Raw genomic sequence first — 10,901 nt, 5'->3', positions numbered from 1 at the left:
AGGTCTTGAGTGATGAAATCAAAGAATTAAAAGTGAGTCTATAGTTTTAATAAATGTTTTTTTTTTAATCAAGAATTAATTTGGAAGGGCTGTGAATGAAGGTGTGCAGCAATATTATGGGTCATGCTTCATTAAAATTGATTAAAATGAAGGTTTAATAATCTGTATCTATCTGTTATGAGTGATAGAAAACTTCCATGCTAGAGAAAATAGAAAATATAAACTCTCTACGCATTTCTCTGTAAGACTTTTTCAACATGTGAGCAGAGTGTTTTGCTAGATCTCACCTAGCTCTAATTTTAACTTTGGGTCAAAGGAGCATATGTTCCAGAATTCTCAGAATGCCAGTATCTTTAAAAATAATTCCTTCAGTTTCGACTCTGAGGCAAGATATAATTTTAGTGGGAAGTTTTGGGTCTAAGATTTGATTGGAAGTTAGAACATCTGTGTCCAACAGCAACATTGGCTCAGAAAAGATATTTTTTGTTAAATTTTGTATACTTTTGCTTCCATTTAATTAAACAGCATGAACAGTATTGGTTTCTTACCTTACAGTTACAGATTTACTTATGGAATCATATGAAGAAACATTTTGTTAAAAGGAAACATGACGTAGATAAAGTGAGTTGTATTTTATTAATTATAGATCTGACTGTTTCTATTATAATATAATAAAAATCTACTGTCTAACTTTATAAGTAAATTGGAGATGATATGGTATAGTGGGGGAAAAATGTGGTATTTGAGAGTGAGGAATGGATCAAAAATTTACTTATTATCTGTGTGATATTTGCTGAATATCTTAACCTTTTTGGGCCTCAGTTTCCTTGCTTGTAAAATGAAGGGATAGAAGTATATGACCTGGAAGTTTGTTTAAAGCTCTAAATATCTATAATTCTCTTATAAAGGTGGGGGTTACTTATTTACTCAACTTACTCAATTCCATCAGGCAAGTGAAATAGAATATCAAATGTCTAATCAATTTCAATAATGGCCTTTATATGAAGTGCAAAAATATTTTGAAAGCCATTTGATGAAATTAAATGACATCAGAACAGAAGCCCATGCATCATTCGGCTGGAAGATTTCATTATGTTCTTTGGGTCTTTTATAGAAACATCAAATTGGCTAGAATTTGTTCAGTCATTTTTTAGTTATGTCTAATTCTGTGACATTATATAGGGTTTGGTTTTTTGGGGTTTTTTGGCAAAGATATTGGAATGATATGCCATTTGCTTCTCCAGCTCCAGCTAGATGGGGAAACTGAGACAAACAGGGTTAAGTGACTTGCCCAGGGTCACACAGCTAGTAAGAGTCTGAGGCCAGATTTGAACTCAGGAAAACTTATCTTTCTGACTCCAGACTTTGTACTCTATCCACCGTGTCACCTTGCTGCCCTGTTGTCCAGAGTGGGATTCTGGAAATTTGAAAAAAAAAAAAAATGGAATGTAAGTTTAATACCTGAGAAGGAGCCTAATGTGAAAATGGGATGGGAAAGGCTTTAACCATGGCCGCCTCTTAATTCCAGGCTACTTTACCTGGAAAATGAAATTGTAGTTTCAAAGTTTTAAGAGAATGTTGGACTTGCCATCAGTGTCCTAAACTTCAACCCTGGATCAGTTGATGATGGTGTCTGTATCAGAAGGCAAGGTCAAATGTGGTTGAAGATTCATGATGTCTATGGGAAACTTTTGTGATCAATCCATGATATAAATAAAAGGACTTCTAACAACCAGGAACTGGGAGTTACCTTTTGCAATAAGAGCTCTCTATACATGAACTCACTTTTACCTGGACTCCATATATCTCAATTCATTACTCTTCAGGCTACACTCTGAACTTTCTCTACATAGAAAGCTTTTCAACTTTTAAGCTGATTCTACCCCTGGACTTACAATGGAAATACTTTTGGTTCTTTCAGGCTTTTCCTCTTTTTGGTTGCTTTCTCTCAGAAACTCTATTTTTAAATAAGATACCATGTCTTCATTATGTTCCAAGATGTACTTCTGATTCTTCTGACTTTCCTTATCATGGCCCTATCCAGATATATTCCACTTTACTTTTCCTTTCTTCTCCCTCCTCTTTTTCAGATTTCTTTTACGTGTTGAATCGAATGGAAACTTCTTGAAGACAGAGATTATTTTTATTTATATTAATATTTCTAGCACTTAGAATATAGCCTAGCACATAGTAAGCATTTAACAAATGTTTGTTGACTTGACTTGACTATATGTACTTGTGATTTTATATTGTGAAATGTTTTATACTGAGTGTTCTTAGTATAATACCTTAGTAAATGTCAATTTCTAAAAGGCTGGTTAACTAAATTTTCAACTGATTAATATGGAAGAGAAGTGTACTGTTGGACACTTAAGCCAATGGAATCAGAAAATCATCCTTCATTTCTCAGGTGTACTCTTGAAGGTATGATATAGTAAAGCTTTGAGGACCAGACTCATCAATAGGATGGGAATTAGGATAAGCAACCAAGAGCTTATGAGAGCTATATTATGTACCTATGAATTAAGGAAGAAATGAAAAAAAATCTAAACAGTCACAATAAAAACAGAGACAGTCATTTATCCTCAAAGAGCCAATAACAGAGGTCTACATATTTGCAAGACTGGTGGCCAGGGAAGGATATTTTTTTTTGTTATTTGATTTAGAGAGTCACAGGAATGTTGAATGAAAAAAAATATTATGGCAGTCAATTGAAAATTATCTTTCCACAAGTAGTGGCAATATTGATTTCATTAGGGTTTCAAAAATAATAGTTGGAAAAGAGAATGGTGACAACCCTGACAATGGCTGGGATGGAAGGTCATGGTTAGGATTAGAGTAGTTGTGATATAATGATCCTTCTCCAAATAGGACAACCTGAAGTTGGGATGGAGTTTTATTGGTCCTGCAGGCTTTGTGGGGAGTACTTCAACAAGTTCAGTAGGTAATAAAATGGTAGGAAAGAAAAACCATGGTTAGAACCATTTGCATGATTAGAGAATTGTTACAGTCTTCAGTACAATCAAGGCACTGATGTGCTTTCATACTGTTCTATTCCAATATTCATGTGAGAAAAAATAATGGACAAGAAAAGATTATTAAAATGGATGAAACTTTGAAGTAGATTTTCATAGTTCAGGATTGAAGTTTGAGAGCCTAGAGGCAACATTGTGAAAGAATTTAAGCTTTTAAAAGTATGTGAAATTATTTTTTTGAAAAGATGGTGAACTAAAAAAGGTTAAGTATAATTGAGCATGGTGCTTTAAATCTAAATAAAATTTTAAAAAAAGATCCATAACAAAAAATCCTTGCAAAGAAAGCCAACCACCTATGCCAAAGTAGAGTCAGGTATCTTATTCTACCCTGGAAAATCTGGGGATGCCACCATGCCAAGAAGTACAAACAAGGACGAAAAATGAAAAGATGGAAGTGCAGGAAGATATACATTTTTTTAACTGGCAAAAACAAGGAGCCTGATTCAGATTGTAACCCTACTACCTCAACCATGATTTTTAACCTATGGTATAACTCAGTACTACACGTAGAAAAATGATATATTGACACAGCAGACTTAAGAGTTAATCAAAAAGACTAGACCCAATGATTGGGATAGAGAGAAGAAATTTCCCTGTGTTATAAACAACTGGGATGCTAAGACTAGATAACACTTTAAGTACTCAAGGATATTGATTAATGTAACATAGTATACTTGCAACTTGCTTTATTAGTACAGATTTGTGCCCTAGGATTACCTTAAACAGTAATAAAATATTCTGTATAGTTTATAAGCAGGTGACTGTAAGTGCTATTATAATTGGCACAGTGAGAAGAGTGATTTAAAAACACAAAAGTGAAACCTGTGTCAGGAATCCCATGTGATTAGTTTCTGAAGGGAAAACTGCCCATCATTCAACCTCCATTAGGTATGTGCAGTAATCAGCTAACCCAACGGAGAAATGGGAAGAGATCAGTTATTGAATATTTTTGTAGGGTATTGGGGCCCAGGTTTCATCATGTATGTATAATTCTAGATAATATTCATAGAGACATTAATTTGTCAGTAGTATCTTTTTTTAAAACTTCCATTATATAATTTTCCCCGAAATAGTTATACTAGATTACTTTTTACAATTATTGAAAAAGAATGTCTCTAAATAAATAAATGTGATTAGCCTCATTTTTTAAAGAAGGATATGAGGTATCTCTTACCTACTTTTTAACATCTCAATGATCATATTATTCATTCAAATTAGACATTTGCTGCTAGACTTACCAAAATGTACCATATCCACACTAATCAAGTCAGTCAGGTATTTTAGTAATTCTCCTGGTTGTATCAATATATTAGTCTATATTTCAGTGACAGATACATTTTTTCATCCTTTGGAAAGATAAGATTTGGAGGCTAGGAGGGCTCCTTATTGAAAGTAGAAAGGCATTTGGTTTTTACTAACAATCATAATCATCATTTGTTGAATTAAATTTAAAATGGAAAATTGAACTGCTTCAGATTTGAAGCATGTATTTTTTTCTTCTTTTAAAAGCAACCATCTTCTGTGGAAAAGTTTACAGAATTCTATCTGCCCTTACTACAAAAAAGGGTCCAACATTCCCACAGTTTACATTTTATTATAAATTTATTTAATTCACAAAGTATCTTCTTAGTAACTTCTATATAACAAATCATTTTTAAGGATCCAAGGAGAATAAAAAAGACATCAGGGAAGAAATGTAGTGTGTCTCTGTTTGTGAGTGGGGGGGGGGGGGGATGGAGGAGGGGATAATGTGCGCAGGTTAACAGACTCAATGTGCCAACCAGCTTCTAAGAAGTCTCCTGGGCAGTCTGTGCACTTCATATACTCAGTGGATCACTATATTGATAAAATCAACCTTCAGCATATGTTATTGTCCTTTTTGCTTCTACTAAAGTGCCTGTGTACATATATAAATATCTGTCCCATTTCCAAAAGGAATCTTGGCAACTACAGCAGAAAACCCCCCAGCATTTATTTGATTTATTAGCTTTTAAAGTGTCTTAAAAATTAAAAGTGATCTTTATTGCAACTATTTTTCACAGGTAATAACTTTTTGAGTAATCTTGTTTTCTCCAAAGAATTTAAAAGTGTCTTAAGTGTAGGATGCCTGTCCAATTCTTGCTTTCAATGATAGGAAAAGGTTAAAGGACCAGAAAATTAATTGACTTTATTTATGAAAAAGTGTACAACAAGATACACAGGGTAATAAAATTAACAATTATGTAGTGATAAAGTCACACTATAGTTTCAGAGTCCTAAGTCATTTCAGCAGAATATGATCCATCCCATACCCAAAAAAAAAGATTCCTCATCGCAATATAATCAAGAAGTAATCAACAAACCTTGTATAAAGTTGTAAAATGAGGAAAAACCCATTATCTCCCCAACTGTCATCCCACTTTGGGATAGCTTTCATAGTTAAGAACTTTTTCTCTCTGACATCAATCCTAATTTTTTTATCTCTGAGACTTCTATTCATTATTCCTGATATTGCCAAATAGAACAAATCTAATTCTGGAAAGGCATGTCTCAACTCAAGTTTTTGAGCTTCAGTTTCCTCATCTATGAAATGGGGATAAATATCTCCCACGGTTGTGATGATCAAGGGAAATAATGTACGTAAAGCACCATGCAAACCTTAACACATTACTAAAATGCTGGTTTTTTGGCATTCTCCTTGTACTAGGTATACCTTATTAAATATCTTGCTAAAAACTGAATGAAGAATGAAGAATGAATTGACTATGTATAAATGAAATGAAGACAAGTGCACTGGAAGTATCTAAATCATTAAATGCCTATGTTGGTGGGTCTTGTGAGGTACTTTGAGGTAATTTATCATATGTCAAAATCACAAAATGAATAACTACTTGGCTATTCAGTTTATTTGCACTATGCTATAAATTTGACCCTGTTTAGTCATGCTAGTAATATTTGAAGTCTCCATCATTAAACTATAATCTAATGGGACTAGCTTCCAAAATCCTTAAGAAATTCAAATAAATGGGATTAAGGGCTGCTGCCTCAGTTGACATTACCTTTGAACATAACACATATTGACACTAAAAATGGATTACCTGTCTACACATTTCTGAATACATTTCTGGGTGCTTATTTTGATCTAGGCAACATAAATTGAAGTTCTAATTATCCTCGAGATTTCTTCATCATTCAGTTCTCAGGATAGTTCTTAAATACAACAAATTTTTGGTTTTTTCATTTTTGATCTGGAACTATGATTTGTGATGAAAGGAATTCTCAGTGGGAAAATTCAGATTTCCACAGGAGAAGGTGGGTTACTAATCTACAATTTATAAACTTTGAAGGTTACCTAGGTCACTGAGAAATTAAGTGACTTGCCCAGGGTCAAAAATCCAGTATATATCAGAGGCAAGATTTAAATCCAGATTCTCTGGAAAGAAGCTATGTCATATATGTCATATTGTCAAAATATGTCAAAACTGTCATATTGTCTCTTGTCAACATACCCACCATATTCAAAATATGGAGTCATAGAGACTACTTCTTGCCCTCAGGTTCCCCTCCCACTCTCAAAATTGCTGATCAGATTTGACTTGCATAAAATGAATGAATCTTATAATTACAGTCCCATTATCATATAAGGAGGAGTTACTGTTAAAGAAGAAGCCATGGAAATCATATGGAATTAGGTAGGTGTGTGTGTGTGTGTGTGTGTGTGTGTTTCTGCATGTGTGTGTAAGACAGATCCCTCTGGCAACCTGGGAAAGGCCCTTTTCAAAGTAGTGATTTTAAGTGCATAAAAAAAAATTGAAGTGAATCAATTAGTCTGAATACAGATTGAAACATACTTTTTTAGCTACATTTTTCTTGAGTTATTTTTGTGTATTTTTTCTTTCACAACATGACTATTATGGAAATGTTTTTCATGACTACACATATATGACCTATATTGAATTGCTTGCTTTCTCAATGAGTGGGGATGGGAGGAAGGGAAAAAATCTGGAACTCAAAATTTTAAAGATGAATGTTAAGAATTATTTTTACATGTAAATGGGTAAAAATACTAAAAAAAAAGTAAGTCAATATTGAAATAAAGATGTGATTTTCCTCATACAAGTTTGGAGACCTTCTGAAATCTAGCCATCAATCCCGGATCATCTGACCTGCCTATGAAAGGTGAGGCAGGTGACCCGGTGAGTTATTCAGTGTGAGAAGGTCCTAGACATTACACTCATTTTTAGATTGTGAAAATATGTGCAACTTAAAAAGAGTCTGTGGTAAAGAAGAGGATTGAGGTATAAACTTATGAGGATATTAAAAAAGCAATTGTTATCCCCTGAAACAAGGATAGGAAATCTGAGATCTCAAGGCAACATGGTGCCCTCTAGGTCCTCAAGTGCAGCCCTCTGACTGAGTCCAATTTTCACAGAACAAAGTGAAGTTTGAATTCAGTCAAAAGGGTGGACTTAAGGACCTAGAAGACCACATGCGGCTTCAAGGTCACAGGTTCCCCACCCCTATTTCAGGCTTGGCTTGAAATAATAATAAAGAAATAGAGATGAAATGTATAGCTGAGGCACCTTTACTGCCATTGATCAATCAATAAGTGTTTATTAAACTCTTACTATGTGCCGAACACTGTGTTATATGCTGGAGATGCAAAGACAAAACATAAAACCATCCCTGTCCTCAAGAAGTTTGTTATTGTTCAGTCAAATCAGTCATGTCTGACCATTTATGACCCCATTAAAGGTTTTCTTGGGCAAAATACTGGATTGGTTTGACCTTTCCTTCTCCAGTGGATCCATTTTGTCATGAAATCAGAGGTTAAGTGACTTGCCAAGGATCACACAGCTAGGAAGTGGCTGAGGCTGGCTTTGGACCTATATCTTCTTGCCTCCAGGACCAGTATTCTATCCACTGAGCCATCTCCTGCCTCCAAAGGACCTTATTTAACATGTTTACATATCCATAAAAATGCTACATACCACTTTGATCATTAAAAATTCAAATTCTGATTTGGTAAAATGTAAAACAAAAATGCTTCAATTAAAGGCTAAATTGGACCAAAGAATGAAAAACAAAAATTCAACTAAATTGTGGAAGTGTATCTTTTTTCTGGATTAAATAGACTTTGTATATATGTATTTTGTATTGCAAAGGAAAACTTGCTACTTTTAAAATTAATTATCTAATATATAATTTTATGATTCTATAACTCAACAGACACTAAGATAGACATATAATATATACATAGTACAGATATATTTATTTTGCTAGTATAGTTTACACTACCATTCAAATAGCTATAGTCTTCAATACTAGAAGCCACAAAGGAAATTATACATACATATACACATAATTATACATACATATATGCAAATACATGCACATCTCACTAAGATGATCTCAGGTAGTGGTAATGAGCTACTGAATACTGCACTTTTAATTTAAAAATTTTAATCTTATACAAGTGTACAGACAGTTAAGAGTTCCTTAAATTAAATAGCAATCTTTGTCCTATATTGTGCATATCAGTTATAACAACAACTGTCATCCTAAATTATTGCTTTCCCTAAATTACCAAGAATAGATTTAGAGACAGACAACTTGGGTTCTAATCCTGAATTTCACAATTGTTCTGTGACTTTGCTTCAGTTTCCCCATATATAAAATTCTAAATTCTATACTCTAAAGGCATCTATTTATATAGAACAATAAATATTGCCATTAGTTACCATCACGCAAGCTCCCCAGAGTAACAGGTAGGAGATTTAGGAGAAATTTAGAAAAAAAGGCAAAAAAAGAGCAGTATTTGGTGGGGTGAATGGAAGAGTTGGGGTTAGGAATCCTTGGTGTAGTTTTTACCACTGAATACCTCATCACCTCTCTTTACATGTAATCTGTTAATAAATTGAAGAAGTTGAAAAATACAATTTCTAAAATGTTCATGGATACTACATTTTTGAGATATGATGTTTGTTTCCTCTATTGCAAGGCCAGCATTTTGTAAGAACATTTTTTTCCTTTGGACAAAGAACAGGAAATGCTAAATGTCATGATGATGACTCTTCTATAAACACCTTTCAATCTCATAGATTTTTGGTTTGGAGGAGGGATAGTATTGGGGGAAAAAATATCTTCAAGCTTCATTTAGCGCATAGCTAATGACTTTCTGTTGGCAACTCGGATTCAAATGTGTGTATGTGTTCATCCTTCATTGCCGAAGAAGACCATGCCATCAAAGAAATAATGACAGGACTTGCACTCGACGTTGTTTTGAGTGAGGGAGGGCTGTGCAGGTCAGCAGCCTCACTTTTCCTCCAGAGCCATCTGAAACCAGTGACCAGATATTCATCAGGATGATTGGAGATGACCCAGGATGAGGCAGTTGGGGTTAAGTGCCTTGCCCAAGGTCACACAGCTAGTGAGTTTCAAGTGTCTGAGGTGAGATTTGAACTCAGGTCCTCTTGACTCGTGCACTGGTACTCTAACCACTGTACCACCCAGATGCCCAAACCATTATCTTGCATTGACCAGGAATCAAACCAAGGCCTCCCACGTGGCATGTCAGAATTCTACCATGGAACCACCGCCAATGCAGGGGCCAACCGTAAAAAATAAAATAAAATAAAATAAAATAAAATAAAAAGGATTCAAATGTAACCTCTCCCTAAAAGGATGACTCGGTTCTGATCATGAATGAAATACAAAATATATCCCCCTATTGGCAGAAACAAAGGTGGGGTGCTGATGAGCATACTGCAAAAATGTTGGCAAGACTAAAGTTTGCCCTGACTAAACAAAAAATAATCCTGTGAGACATAGAGATAAGGCCTTATTCTTAGTCCCTTTGTTTGATTAGTAGTTGTTCATTCTTGCCCTCCTTTTTCTTGTGCTCATATTGGAGTCTAGAAAACCCATTTATTCCTCACTCCATTGTAGTGGCCGCACAATCCCCCATTCTCTTTCAGCTGGTGGGCTAGTGACAGATACATAACAGTTCTTCACTATGTACCATCTTTCTTATCTACATAGTTTGGATCTTGTAGACCATATGACTTTATGTAAAAAAAAAAAGTCCATTGGGGCTCCAAGACGTACAAATTTGTAAAATACTTTCATATTATAGTTATGAATGATTATATGTCTTCATCATTAGAGTTATTACTGTATAGAAGTCAAATTTCAATCAATATTCATCAAACTGATATAAGCCAGGAAATTTCACAAAGTATCATATTCTTCCTGTCTTTTTAAACATTTAGCCTTTCCATAGACATCCATGACAAATTTATGTTTCTTGTATTGTGTGTTTCAGCTAAGTGATTACTGGTCTTTTCCTAAAAGACCTTAAGAGTTGCTGCTTGGGAAGAAAAGTCAATTGAACCTGCAAATTTATAGTATCAGGTTTTATTTCTAAGAGCACAAGCACTGATGAGAAATATGACCTTGGTCAGTACTCTCCTTCCCAGGTTCTTCATCTGGAGAATGAGGAGTTAGATGAGATATTGTCTGAGGTTCCTGCTAGCAATATTCTATAATGTAATATTCCTACATTTAAATTTTTTTATTAATTTTTTTTTGGCTTGCATTATAAGATACTTCAGTATCCCAAGACTTCAAGTTTGACACTTTGTAAGGGTAGTATATATGTATGTTTAAGAAAAGGAAAAAAAAAGTATTAAAAGTTCAAAACTTATCTCTTACCAGCTAATTCAGGATTCTGCTATAAATTCATACTTGAAAAGACGTACAATATTGTATATAAAGAAAAGTTCCTGTCGGAAATGACTGTGGTAGTTTGGGCTCAAAGGTTCATTTCGATTGTGAAAATACCAAGCAGAAGTTGCACTGTGGTAACTGGACTCTTTATCTCAGTGG

The sequence above is a fragment of the Notamacropus eugenii genome, chromosome 2 (assembly GCF_028372415.1).
Source record: "Notamacropus eugenii isolate mMacEug1 chromosome 2, mMacEug1.pri_v2, whole genome shotgun sequence".
Lineage (NCBI taxonomy): Eukaryota > Metazoa > Chordata > Mammalia > Diprotodontia > Macropodidae > Notamacropus > Notamacropus eugenii.
Note: the sequence above shows the minus strand (reverse complement) of the source record.